The sequence below is a fragment of the Apium graveolens genome, chromosome 11 (genome assembly GCF_009905375.1).
Source record: "Apium graveolens cultivar Ventura chromosome 11, ASM990537v1, whole genome shotgun sequence".
NCBI lineage: Eukaryota > Viridiplantae > Streptophyta > Magnoliopsida > Apiales > Apiaceae > Apium > Apium graveolens.
Genome location: NC_133657.1, coordinates 196,240,085 through 196,256,096, shown reverse-complemented (window position 1 = coordinate 196,256,096; position 16,012 = coordinate 196,240,085).

Genomic DNA, 16,012 nt, shown 5'->3' with positions numbered 1-16,012 from the left:
AGCTGTTGTGCACAGATTCTTTGGATGAAGAATCAGTTACTGGACTATGGGTTAACATATTTCAAAATCCCTATTTAGTGTGATAATCAAAGTGCTATTGTTATGACAGGTAATCTAGTTCAACACTCTATGACAAAGCACATCAGCATCAGGTACCACTTCATCAGGGAACATGTGGATGAAGGTACAGTGGAATTGCACTTTGTTCCAACAGATCAACAACTAGCAGATATCTTCACAAAACCATTGTGTGAAGCTACTTTTACAAGATTGGTAAATGAACTTGGAATGGTTTCCGGTTCTTTCTCTAAATCTGCTTAGTTTTGTTCTGATGCATCAGACTTTATGATCAGTATTTACAGAATTTACTTTCCTTGTGTATTCTGTGCTTAATTGAAAATTGTGCTTAAGTACTGATTGTTGTCTGATATATATTTCTAAACTCTAAAAATGATATGTCTGTTTGTGTAACTATTCAATCCTATGAGGATAATTGTGCTAGATGCTGACCTAGTAGTCTTCAATAAACAAGGGATCCCATGTAAGAAGTAATTATTTCTGTGGAAATCTATTGACACAAGCAAATTCTGATAATTGAGCTTAGTTGAGTTTACTTTGTCTATCTTATTCCTAAGTCACAAACGAGAATATTGCTTCTCATCTGTTAAGTTCTGATGCTATTAAATCTGTTGAATGTACTAAGTGCTGATAAACCTCACTTATCAAAAGAAATAGCAAAAAAATCAAGGATTAAAATTCAGGTACTCCTTCGAGATCTAGAGTACAAATGTGGAAGGAACGACCCCAGTGCAATGCTGCTATTAAGTAAATATGCATCAGAAAAGCAAATATTTTGTTGGTGACCTTTCACACTCTATGATTACTGGAGAAATACTCTGATAATAGCATAAATTCTGATAAGCAGTCGTGACTCACTTACACTGAGAAGCCACTTGTAAACTGGAATTTAAAAAGATGCATAAAATTAGCACAAAATAGTTGAGGTGGACTCAGACATGAATTCATTCAATAGAAGGTTTCAGAATAATGACAGGTTTTTAGTAAAATTTTAGTTATTCCTTATTTTTAAGATGTACTGAAGTGAATTAGCCTTTACTCCTTGTCTGATATTTAGCTTAATGCACACACTAAACACTCTATATGAATGATGAAAATCACTGTGGTGATCTATGTTGTTTTAGATGAACAGTTCTGAGGACAAGTTCTGATTGCATGTTCTGATGATTAAGTTCTGAATAATATAAATCAGAATTTGTGTGAGGACTTACTAAGATAGGCATTCATTTTTCGAGTTAAGAAATTATGTTCTGATGACCGTTAAGTTCTGATATAAGTCTAAGTTCTGATATTAAAGTCTGATTCTTTACTTGACTTATTTGTGGATAAAATTTGAAAACAGTCTCAGTTTAAACCAGAATATGTTGAAGTGGAAGATTAACAGTCACTATATTTAGGGATAGTGGTACTTGTACATGAACAGTCAACTTTTACTTGCTTCTTGTGTGCATTAAACCATGCTTTCCCTTTCCAATGAATGTTTTTCTTTTTCCAAGTCTGGGGAGACGAGGTAGAATTAATTCTACCTGTCAGCATTAAATTTCTTTGCGTCTCCTCGCATTCTCTTTCCTATATAAGCAACCACTTCACATCAGCCTTCCCATCAAATCTTTTATCACAAACTCACCTTCATAATCTTTATATCAAAAATACCATGGTCAATTACAATATATTTTTGAACTACGAAACATTCAACATGAAGCTGAGCTGTGCCGATTGGCAGCAGGAATGGCACATCACTGCCATTCCTGATGAGATATGGGACTCAGTTCCCCAGGAGGTACTCACCCACCTCCTGTTCTTGTACATGGACTACCATCGCCATCTGGAGCGATTGGAAGAGGAAAGGCTGGAAGCTCTCCGCCAGCAAGAGCGAATCATTCGACTCGCTATTCTGTTTATCGAGAGTAGGAAGAAGAAATGATTTATTTTCTTCTTCCTGTTTTTCTTCATCATCAGCCTTTCCTTGCTTCTTGAGCTAGGACAAAGGCTGTTGACGTTAGGTTTAGCAGCTTAGGGCAATCTTGTAAAAAGTTCTGATGTAATTTAAATTTCATGAATGTATTCTCTTGATATATTAATGAAATTTGTTTTTGTTTCAAGATCTTGTCTCTGAGATATTTTGTAATGCATTGATAAATCCTGATACATATTCTCCAGAATTATCTACTACACATTCTCTGCATCTAGATGCTGATGATCAGAATATAGGTGAGCATCAGGATATGGCTGTTGATCAGAACTTGGAACCAGATCAGCAATTAGAGGATGGTGAAGCCTCCATTGCTACTCACACTGTTGTTTTATCAGAAGATTCTGATTCTGTAAGTTCTGATGCTGCAAATGTTGGAGATACTGGTAATGCTGCTCCAAATGCAGATGCTGATGAAGCAGGTCCTTCAGGACATGCCCCTCAACAAACTGTTCTTAAATCTGAACTTGTTAAGAAGTTTGTTACCAGAGAAGCACTAGTTCCTTGGAGTGACACTCCTGCAGGACAGGAGTGGACTAAGGAATGGAACTCAGTTTCCTGTGTTCCATATGCAAAGCATCTGGCTGAGCACTTGACAAAAGCTGATGAAATGTTAAATTCTGATGATTTCAAAATGTAGCTTAGAGTCACTGCATTGAGTACTAAACATCTACAAGGTCTCCATTCAACTACTCATGCAGAGCTACACAAGATTCAGGAAGAATTCATCAAACATGACCAAATTCAGAAAATTGACAAGAAAAAGTTCTTCCAACCTACCTTTGACAGGATTGCTTATATTGAGAAGACTCAAGAGAAACAACAAGCTCAGATTGATGATATTCAGCAAAATCAAGCTTCTCAGCAATCTCAACTTACTGAAATCCAAGCCTAAGTGGAATTGCTTGTCTCTCTTCTACTACCTGCTGATGCCAAAAAGGGGGAGAAAGTAATTAAGTCCAAATGTAAGACTGACAAGACACTAAAAGGGAAGGATGATGAAAAGGATGATCAAGGAAACTCTGGAATGGGTAGAGGTCATAGTCAAGGTAGAGGTTTCTCATCAAGAAAAGCTGAAATCACAAGTCACAGGACAAGTTCTGATACTGGAAAAAGAATTAGTTCTGCTACTGGTAAAAGGATAAGTTCTGATGAACTTTTAGATCTTGATGAAGAAATGTCAAGACAGTTATTTCTTCAGGAAAATCCAGGAATGGACTTGGAGAGTTTAATGGAAGAAGAAGCCAGACTTAAATCAGAAAAAGTCACATCTAAATCTGAAGCTTCTGGTAAAAAGACAGTTCAAAAACTCAAAGGCATTGTGATAAAAGAAAGGACAAATACTGAAGCAACATTGGTTAAATCACAACCACAGATAGATCCAAGATCCAAGGGTAAAGAAAAGGTTGGTGAACCTATCAATGTTTATGTGCCTCCTGAGAATGAAGAAATCACTGATGAAAATGATGATCTTGCTCTGACTTCAAGAAAAGTTCTTAAAACAACCTCTGACATGGCTCAAGTTGTTCAGAGTCAAGAGACAGTAAGTTCTGATATTCCAAAGAAGCAAGTAGCCTCTGACATAGCTCAAGTTAACTTGATATCAGAAGATAGACCAAAGACACTCCTACCAGGATTCACTAAAGCAAAACAAACTCAATCTTTGAAGACTGCTGCAAGTGGTTTTGAAGCAAGAATAGTTACTGGAAAGGAAGCAAGAGGTAAAACTGGATTGGGAAGTGCTAATGAAAGAAGAATACATAACACTACCAATGATCCAACTTCCTTGAGTGAACCAGGTATTGGAGCAACTCCTGAGAGATTGAATCAACTGGAATCTGTACAAATGGTCTACCATACCTACTTGAAAGAACACATCTTGTTGTACTTCATGACAGATGGTAGGGTTTATCATATAAGGCAAAATGCCATTCCATTGAAGTATTTTGAAGATTGGAGCATGTACTATTCTTACTTCAAGTGGATGACAAATTGACAGGAAGTGCTGCAAACTATTTGAAGGATCAGATTTAGAGACAGAAAAGGCTTTATTCTGTTAAGTCTGACAGCACATATGTTCCAAAGTACAGAGATCACAAGGGTGATATAGTTGAAATAAAGCCTAATACTGCCAAGATTATAACTACCTTTCTGGGTTACAGGGCTGTGGAATTCAATCTTGAGTCTGATAAAGCTTATTTGATCAGACTGGATCAGGATATAAGAAAAACAAAGATTAATGATCTCAGGGCTGCAATCTTTCAAATTGGTGAAGATAATGCAGAGCTTAAAGATGCTAAAAGGAGGATGATTGATGAACTTAGATATGCTGAGAGATGTTTGTTGAAGAACTATCTCAGAACAACTCCTGACATCAGAGAGATCAGAAAATGAAGCCCAGTCAAGATCTACAACTGATTAAATTCTAATATTTGTACAGACTGAAGCTGTTATCAAAAGTTAAATATTGGTAAAGCTTTAAGGACTATAAGTTTTAGTTATCTAGTCTAATTCTCATGCATTTGTACTTAATGTTTTTGACATCATCAAATATCTGTTAAACTTGTATATTATATTAATTTACAAGTTGGGGGAGATTGTTAGATATATTTGATAATGTCATGGTTAATATGATTTATGTTTAGTTTTCAGATCATACTTAAACAGGATAAATCAGTACTTACTGGAAGTCAGGACTAAAGGATATCAGTACTTATATTATCAGGAGATAATCATCAGAAGATGGATATCAGAACTTAAGTGCCGAAGGATGTTCAGATAAGGATAGTAGTTGATTAAAGGAAAGAAGATCGAGATAAACATAAGAAGAGATATGCATGAAGAAGGAATTCTATGAAGAATAGAATACTTGGAAGAAAAGATATCTGATTGATATATTTTAGGAAGCAGAATTATATTCCATATCAATTAGCGATTATCTTGTAACTGTGTAGTATATAAACACAGACATAGGGTTTACACTATAAGTGTTATCATATTCGAGAAGATTATTCATTGTAACCCTAGCAGCTCTCGTGATATTTGTTCATCACTGAGAGGTAACAGTTCCATACTGTAACAGAGTTTATTGTTTCAATAAAGTTTGTTTTCTGTTACTTGAGATATTAAAGTTCGATTTGATTGTACTTTACACTGTATTCACCCCCTCTACAGTGTGTGTGACCTAACATAAGTTATTTTGAAAAAATCATAACATTAATATGGGACTAAACAGTATTAAGAAGTACTGGTCAAACTACTAATTGATTGTTAAAATAGCAAACCAAATAAATTTATTTTTTATCTAAAATTTTTTATTTTATCACTAATATATATAGATATTCACATTTTTATGGTTGGATCATGTATAATTTATTTTGAAAAAATCATAACATTAATATGGGACTAAACAGTATTAAAAAGTACAGGTCAAACTACTAGTTGACTGTTAAAATAGCAAACCAAATATATTTATTTGTTTTCTAAAATTTTTATTATATCACTAATATATATAGATTTTCACATCCTTATGGTTGGATCATTCATAAGTTATTTTGAAAAAATCATAACATTAACACGGTATTAAATAGTATTAAGAAGTAATGGTCAAACTACTAGTTGACTGTTAAAATAGCAAACCAAATAAATTTATTTTTTTCTAAATTTTTTATCATATCACTAATATATAAAGATATTCACATCCTTACGGTTGTGTCATTAATATGTTATTTTGCAAAAATCATAACATTAATATGGGACTAAACGGTAATAAGAAGTACTGGTCAAACTATTAGTTGACTTTTAAATAGCCAACCAAATAAATTTATTTTTTTCTAAAATTTTTATTATATCATATATATATATATATATATAGATCTTCACATCCTTACGGTTGGATCATTCATAAGTTATTTGGAAAAAATCATAACATTAATATGAGACTAAACAATATTAAGAAGTACCAGTCAAAATACTAGTTGACTGTTAAAATAGCAAACCAAATTAATTTTTTTTTTAAATTTTTATTATATCACTAATATATATAGATCTTCACATCCTTATGGTTGGATCTTTCATAAGTTATTTTGAATAAATCATAACATTAATATGAGATTAAACAGTATTAAGAAGTACTAGTCCAACTACTAGTTGACTCTTAAAATAACAAACCAAATAATTTTTTTTTTCTAAAAATTTTATCATTACACTAATATATATAGATCTTCACATCCTTACGGTTGGATCATTCATAAGTTGTTTTGAAAAAATCATAACATTAATATGAGATTAAACAGTATTAAGAAGTACTGGTCAAACTACTAGTTGATTGTTAAAATAGCAAGCCAAATAAATTTATTTTTTTCTAAAACTTTTATAATATCACTAGTATATATAGATCTTCACGTCCTTATGGTTGGATCATTCATAAGTTATTTTGAAAAAATCATGTCATTAATATGGGATGAAACATTATGAAGAAGTATGGGTCAAACTACTAGTTGACTATTAAAATAGCAAATCAAATAAATTTATTTTTTCCTAAATATTTTATCATATCACTAATATATATAGATCTTTACATTCTTATGGTTGGATAATTTATAAGTTATTTTTAAAAAATGATAACATTAATATGGGACTAAACAATATTAAGAAGTACTGGTCAAACTACTACTTGACTGTTAAAATAGCAAACCAAATAAATTTATTTTTATCTAAAATTTTTATTATATCACTAATATATATAGATATTCACATTCTTATGGTTGGATCATGTATAATTTATTTTGAAAAAATTATAACATTAATATGGGACTAAACAGTATTAAGAAATACAGGTCAAACTACTAGTTGACTGTTAAAATAGCAAATCAAATAAAATTATTTATTTTCTAATATTTTTATTATATCACTAATATATATAGATCTTCACATCCTTATGGTTTGATCTTTTATAAGTTATTTTGAAAAAATCATATGTTAGATATGAATACAACACAGATGGGGGGTGAATGTGTTTTGGCTTAAATGTTGACTTTTTGATCGACTTTGGGTTTAGCAGTTGGTTGTTATCAATGATTTTGTAGAATAAATGTTAAACATAAATAACAATGCAAATATGTAAAATAAAGAACTTCAAATTGAATTAAGAACACAAGTATGACACACAGAATAATCTTATTAATAAAACAGTATTACAATGGAACCGTTCTCTCTCAGTGATGAACAAATATCACGAGAGCTGCTAGGGTTATAATGAATAATATTCTCGATTATGATAACACTTATAGTGTAAACCCTATGCTGTGTTTGTATAGACACACAGTTACAAGATAAACTTCTAATTGATTTCGAACATAAGTCTGTATCCTAAAATATATGAACTAGTTATCTTTTCTTCCACGTATTCTATTCTTCATAGAATTCGTCTCCATACATATCTCTTCTTGTATTTGCCTTAATCTTCTTTCCTTCAATCAGCCGCCTTCCTTATCTGAAAGTCTTCTTAAGTCCTGATATTATCTCCCGATAAATATCTTCTGATATCTTAAGTTCTGATAACTTAAGTTCTGATATCTTAAGTTTTGACTTCTGTATAAGTACTGATTTCCAGTTAAGTCCTGATTTGTCATGTGAGTTAAGATCTGAAAATTAAACACAAATCATTATTAGACATGACATCACAAATATATCTAACAATATCACTAATATATATATAGATGTTTCCATCCTTACGGTTGGATCATTCATAAGTTATTTTGAAAAAATCATAACATTAATATGGGGCTAAACAGTATTAAGAAGTACTGGTCAAATTACTATTTGACTGTTAAAATAGCAAACCAAATAAATTTATTTTTTTCTAAAACATTTATCATATCACTAATATATATAGATCTTCAAATCCTTACGGTTGGATTATTCATAAGTTTTTTTGAAAAAATCATAACATTAATATGAGACTAAACAGTATTAAGAAGTATTAGTCAAACTACTAGTTGACTGTTAAAATAGCAAACAAAATAAATTTATTTTTTTCTAAAACTTTTATAATATCATTTGTATATATAGATCTTGACATCCTTACGGTTTGATCATTCATAAGTTATTTTGAAAATATCATAACATTAATATGGTATTAAACAGTATTAAGAAGTATTGGTCAAACTACTAGGTGACTGTTAAAATAGCAAACCAAATAAATTTATTTTTTTCTAAGTATTTTATCATATCATTAATATATATAAATATTGACATCCTTATGGTTGGATAATTTATAAGTTATTTTGAAAAAATTATAACATTAATATGAGACTAAACAGTATTAAGAAATACTTGTCAAACTACTAGTTGACTGTTAAAATAGCAAATCAAATAAATTTATTTTTTTGTAAAACTTGTATCATATCACTAGTATATATAGATATTCACATTCTCATGGTTGGATAATTCATAAGTTCTTTTGAAAAAATCATAACATTAATATGGGACTAAACAGTATTAAGAAGTACGGGTCAAACTACTAGTTGACTGTTAAAATAGCAAACCAAATAAATTTATTTTTTTCTAAGTATTTTATCATATCACTAATATATATAGATCTTTACATCCTTACGGTTGGATAATTCATAAGTTATTTTGAAAAAATCATAACATTAATATGAGACTAAACAGTATCAAGAAGTACTTGTCAAACTACGAGTTTACTGTTAAAATAGCAAATCATATAAATTTATTTTTTTCTAAAACTTTTATCATATCACTCGTATATATAGATCTTCACATCCTTATGGTTGGATCATTCATAAGTTCTTTTAAAAAAATCGTAACATTAATATGGGACTAAACAGTATTAAGAAGTACGGGTCAAACTACTAGTTGACTGTTAAAATACCAAACCAAATAAATTTATTTTTTTCTAAATTTTTATCATATCACTAATATATAAAGATCTTCAAATCCTTATGGTTGGATCACTCATAAGTTATTTTGAAAAAAGCATAACATTAATATGGGGCTAAACAATATTAAGCAGTACTAGTCAAAATACTACTTGACTGTTAAAATAGCAAAACAAATTAATTTAATTTTTTTTAAATTTTTTTTATTATATCACTAATATATATATATATTCACATCCATACGGTGGGATCATTCATAAGTTATTTTGAAAAAATCATAACATTAATATAGGGCTAAACTGTATTAAGAAGTACTCGTCAAACAACTAATTGACTTTTAAAATAGCAAACCAAATAAATTTAATTTTTCTAAAACATTTATCATATCACTAATATATATAGATCTTCACATCCTTACGGTTGGATCATTCATAAGTTCTTTTGAAAAAATCCAGCATTAATATGGGAATAAACAGTATTAAGAAGTACTGGTCAAATTACTAGTTAACTTTTAAATAGCAAACCAAATAAATTTATTTTTTTCTAAAATTTTTATTATATCACTAATATATATAATATATATACTACAATAAAATTTTATTATATCATATATATATATATAGATCTTCACATCCTTACGGTTGGATCATTCATAAGTTATTTTGAAAAAATCATAACATTAATATGGGGCTAAACTGTATTAAGAAGTACTCTTCAAACAACTAATTGACTGTTAAAATAGCAAACCAAATAAATTTATTTTTTCTAAAACATTTATCATATCACTAATATGTATAGATATTCACATCCTTATGGTTGGATCATTCATAAGTTATTTTGAAAAAATCATAGCATTAATATGGGACTAAACAGTATTAAGAAGTACTGGTCAAACTACTAGTTGACTGTTAAAATAGCAAACCATATAAATTTATTTTTTTCTAAATTTTTTATTATATCACTAATATATATATCTTCACATTCTTAACGTTGGATCATTCATAAGTTATTTTGAAAAAATCATAACATTAGTATGGGACTAAATAGTACTAAGAAGTACTGGTCAAACTACTAGTTGACTGTTAAAATAACAAACCAAATAAATTTATTATTTTATAAAACTTTTATCATATTACTAACATTTATCTTGACATCCTTACGTTTGGATCATTCATAAGTTATTTTGAAAAAATCATAACATTAATATGGGACTAAACAGTATTAAGAAGTACTGGTCAAACTACTAGTTGATTGTTAAAATAGCAAACCAAATAAATTTATTTTTATCTAAAATTTTTATTATATCACTAATATATATAGATATTCACATTCTTATGGTTGGATCATGTATAATTTATTTTGAAAAAATCATAACATTAATATTGGACTAAATAGTATTAAGAAGTACTGGTCAAACTACTAGTTGACTGTTAAAATAGCAAACCAAATATATTTATTTGTTTTCTAAATTTTTTATTATATCACTAATATATATAGATTTTCACATCCTTACGGTTGGATCATTCGTAAGTTATTTTGAAAAAATCAAAACATTAGACATGGTATTAAACAGTATTAAGAAGTACTGGTCAAACTACTAGTTGACTGTTAAAATAGCAAACCAAATAAATTTATTTTTTTCTAAATTTTTTATCATATCACTAATATATAAAGATCTTCACATCCTTATGGTTGGATCATTAATAAGTTATTTTGAAAAAATCATAACATTAATATGGGACTAAACAGTTGTTAGGTCCACTAGGTTAATACAGAGGGGGGTGAATGTATTATCATTGGACTTAGGACATATCTCTTTCAACTATGAAAAACAAACACAAACACAAGAGCTTCGGGGGATTGATCTTATATTATTAAGAAAAATCTCCGAGTGGATTGCTTACAAACTTTGTTACAAACGTAAACAAAGCAATAATAACTCTACACACTACAAAAGATAACTTATCAAATGTGTGTATCGCTATCACTCTAAAAAGCAATATAACCTATCAGATACAAGCTATCAATACAAGGCTTTAATGCTTTTGAGTGTTCCTATGTAAGACTAGAATTATGTATAAAATTCAGCAGTACTTCACTTCGCAAATTGATGATTTGATAGAACGAATCTCCAAAGAGCGAGTGCAACGCTATTGTTTCCGATTGTGATTGATTCTTCAATTCACTGTTGAACTGATAGATATAGGTAGGTGAATAGACTGAGAGACGTGGCCAGCTCTCATCCAAATATTAAATCAATCAGGGTGTAGTAGTCGAATTGTAGAAGTCGATAGGAGTTCCTGTACTTGGATAATTCAAGAATTAAGCTACTAGTTGATCTAATTCCCCCTGTATAATTTCCATGCCTTAGGAAATATTCAAGTAGGCAAGCAAGAAGCTAGTAGTCGACGTATATAGGAGAATAGTCGACTAGTAGAATGTCAAAATCGACTAGTACATAACTTGGACTACCTAGCAGTCGATTTGCAATCCAGGAGGTGATTTTGACTTAGTTTCTACAAATAGCTCCACACTAGTCGACTAGCTAAAGTATAAAATCGACTAGTAGTTTGTTTAACCTTCTACAAGTCGATTTATACATACTAAAAGTTGATTTTGAGTTGATTGAAATGCCAGAAGTCGATTTTGGCTTGAATCTTGCCTTAGAACCATTTCTGATTTGCACAATTCGACTAGTAGCTATAGAAATTGACTAGTGGACCACATTTGACTTCCAGTAGTCGAATTTTACTCCTAGAGTGTTCCTTACTTGGTCAAATCTTTATACATGCTATTTGCTTGACCAACAACTCCTGGAATGTTGACTTGAATCCCTTTTGAACTTGTACTTGACTTCTTATACATTCTCAAACTTGATCTATGCAATACCTGAGTCATACCACTTCATGTCTTCTTGTCTTCTGAGCTTCGTCTTCAATCTTCGAACAGTTTTGTTGAATACGAATCTCACTTGACAGTCTTTCGAATGATAGTACTTAGTTTCCTTTCACGGATCACTAACGCCTAGTGCAATTTTCTGGTTCACAGACGACTAGTTCCACTCTCAGGCCTTCGTACTATAGACTATACAATTCACTGTCAAGTCTTCTACAATATCAAATCAGCTTCACTGAAACCCTTATGACCTTCACACCAATCCAGAATGCTACTTCGAATATCTTCAACCTTATTCCTTCGATGAATGAACATATTAATGAACTTCCTTCGAACTTCTGTTGACGACTTCTTCACTGTAGCTTTCCAGATCATTGTGTATATGTCAAGACTTCTATCTTCGTACTGGTTTCAATGGATATCGGATTATTTGCAAGTCCTCTCTATGTTGAGATATCATCCTCTGCATTGTTGTCATAGATGAATCTATCTTTAATCTTCAACTCCTTCTATATCCAACAACAGTATTAAGAAGTACTGGTTAAACTACTAGTTGACTTTCAAATAGCAAACCAACCATAACCAAAAATCTTCAATCAGCTTTCAACATTGATGTCCTGGACTTGGAAATAATACTATCTTATATCTTCTACACTCATACTCATTCAGCTCCAGCAGAGAACATCTTCTCTCCCTTTAGTAGAAATGCAAAAGATACGTCTTCAAAATCTCCATATTTCTCCCCCTTAGATAATCAACATGAGTAGGCAGGAAAAATATCTTAGGTGACCTATCCAGTCTTCTTTTAAGTTGAATAAGGTTGCTCCCCCTTAGTTGAATAAGGATATCCACCAGTTTTTTTGTGTTATGCCATATTTATTCTCCCCCTTAGTTGAGTAATCCTTCAAATGTCGACTACAGAAACTAAATCTCCCACCAAGTACAATTCAGAGAGAAAAGAAGCTCCAGGATTCTCAACTCAAGAAAAGAACTACCCTTATATCACCAAAAATTCCCTTCCAGCTTCCTTATATCTCTCAAGAAATAGAATTCCAAAACCAGAACCAGGAGAGAACCTCATACAGAAAAAGTCCTCAACCCCAGATCATCACAGCATTCTTGAGAATATTACAAACAAAACCAAGCTAGAATAAGAACAGGTACTACAAATTTCGTCACAGTGCAAGTGTGTGATTTCTGTTTAGTGTCCTCACAGTGTGTTTCACTCCACTCTACACTCAAGTGTTTAAACTCATCCTCACAAGTGTTTCACTCCACTTAGATATCCAGAAGTCCAACAATGAATGTACCTGCAAGAAAATCCTTTTCATAGAAAAGTTGCCTTCCATCTTCAAGGATGAAAACTCTCAGTCAAGAGATTCAAAAAATATTCCTTCTGAGAGGGGAAATTAGGATTCTATAAAGTGGCAGAATTCCTGATATCCCTCAACTTCTATGAAGAAGCATACCTTATAAACTCGTCAGTTTATATCTGAGTCCTCATTTACAAGTTTCTATTTTAACTTAGTCAAAATCATATCAAGATTTGAATTCTAGGAAGATAACCAGTGATCAATGATATGCCATTAGGGATCAATGATTTCTTCTTATGTCACTTAGACATGAATCAGAGATAATGGTCTTAGGATAAACTAGAGTACTAGAATCTCATCAGAGTTAGAATCCATATAGATCTCAGATTTTATTAAAATTAAATCTCAAGTTCTATCAGTGACCTTGGGATGGTTTGATAAACTTGCTCCGTCAAAACCTTCCTTGTGTGTGAAACTCACACGTGCATTGAAATATTTGAGGTAAGGTAGAGACTCTCATTCAGATGCCCTGGCTGACAGATGAATTTTCAATAGAAATACAATTTGTTGAGAGAATGCTTCTAGTAACAGTTTCAGTGCCTTTTTCAGCTTTACATTCTTTTGAGAGAATATAAATGGGCTTTACAGTTGTCTCATGATTTGAATACTCCACTACTTTGTGAGAGACAGAGATGTAGGGTTGACCTTTCCTTCCTTATATGGTGCTGCTTGGTAATATCTCCCTCACTCAACTCAACTCCAGTTATCAAGCTTCGGAATGTAACTGATCATGTGGTTTTCATGTATCAGAGCAAAAGCTTTGGATAAATTCCGTTTGAGGAGTGTTTGGTTCTATGACTTTGGTCAGAACCTATTGGTTTGATAGGCTCATAGTCAGCTTCCTAAGCCAATGGGGGCAGTTATAAGTTTCAGAATACTAGGACTGGGCCTTAGGAATAATCCACAAAGTTTCAGAATGCTTAAGGATCAAGGAATGATACCTTAGAAGTAACCACAGAGAACACAGGACAGGATCTACTACCAGAGACCAATCATTGTGTGATTGTGTGGTGTTTCAACTTGAAGTACATTCTGAAAGATTGGTCATACCTGAACTTCACCTTAGCTGCTTTCTGTGCTTGGATATTAATCGCAATACTTAAATAGCAACATAGTTAGTAGCAATGGTAAATAGCATCATGTATTGATTTAGAATTGAGTAAGTAGAATAATTCTTTCTAGAGAATGTATCAGAGCCACATGGATGAAACATGTTATAAAGATGGAAGAAATACTCTACTCATTTTAGTTCTAAACCAGTATAAAGGGTTATCTCGCATATAGCAATCATATCTTGTCAAGTATTTTGTCAAGTATGTACACATGCATAAATATTTTATATATCAGAGCAAGAGCGTGCATACATACAGGACAAATAGACATTATGATTTAAGACAATTAAACACAATTCATGCTAGGAATAAATTTATCTGAGATAGAGTGTTAGGTCCAATATAGAAAAGGGGGTGCTAACCTATCTCAAGTACATACAAAGCTCTAGATAAACTAACTCAATTACCACATAACATGTAACATGTAAGATCATGGTCATCAATTAGCATCAAAATCTCAAATCCAATTATCACTAAGCATACAAGCATACAAAACATGTGATAATCAATTTGCTTCAATCTATGGATAATGAATATAGGTAAATAAACTTTACAAGGCCTCAAAGCATCATCATAGGATTTGTAAAATTTATCCCAATCAAATTACATAATACGTTAACTTCCATTTTTAAGTGGACAAGTTTAACATGCCAAGTTCACTAATCAACTTGCTAAAAGTAGCTTCATCAAACGGCTTAGTGAAAATGTCTGCAATTTGATCAGCTGTGGGAACAAAAATAAGTTATACAGTACCATTCGCTATGTGTTCTCTAATGAAATGATACCTTATATCAATATATTTGGTCTTCGAGTGTTGAACAGGATTGTTTGAGATTGCTATGGCACTTGTGTTGTCACAGTAGATAGGAATATGATTCAACTCAAGTCCATAGTCTCGGAGTTGGCTTCTCATCCATAGAATTTGAGAACAGCAACTTCCAGCAGCAATATACTCAGCCTCAGCAGTAGATGTAGAAATCGAATGCTGCTTCTTGCTAAACCAAGAAACCAATCTTCTTCCAAGAAACTGACAGCTTCCTGAAGTACTCTTCCGATCAATTTTACAACCAGCATAGTTAGAATCCGTATAGCTAATGAGATCAAAGCCCGTGTCTTTAGGATACCAGATACCCAGATTCGGTGTACCCTTCAAATACCTAAAGATCCTCTTGATAGCTATCAGATTTGATTCTTTCGGATCAGCTTGGAACCTCACATATAAGCATGTTACAAACATTATATTTGGATGACTTGCAGTCAAGTAGAGAACAGATCCAATCATGCCTCTATAGTGAGTGATGTCCACCTTTTTACCAGACTCATCTTGATCAAGTTTTGTGGCAGTTGCCATAGGAGTCTTGGCAGGTGTTGAATCTTCCATCTGATATTTCTTCAGAAGATCCCTGATGTACTTCGTTTGACAAATGAAGATACCATCTGGCTTCTGGATTACTTGAAGTCCAAGGCATAAATTCAACTCACCCATCATGCTCATCTCATACCTACTCTGCATAAGCTTAGCAAACCTTGCACAAAGTGCATCATTCATAGACCCAAATATAATATCATCAACATAAACTTGCACAAGTATGGTATCATTTTTATGCTTTTTTATGAAATAGAGTCTTATCTATGGCACCTCTAGTGAAACCATTCTCAAGTAGAAATTCAGATAGAGTG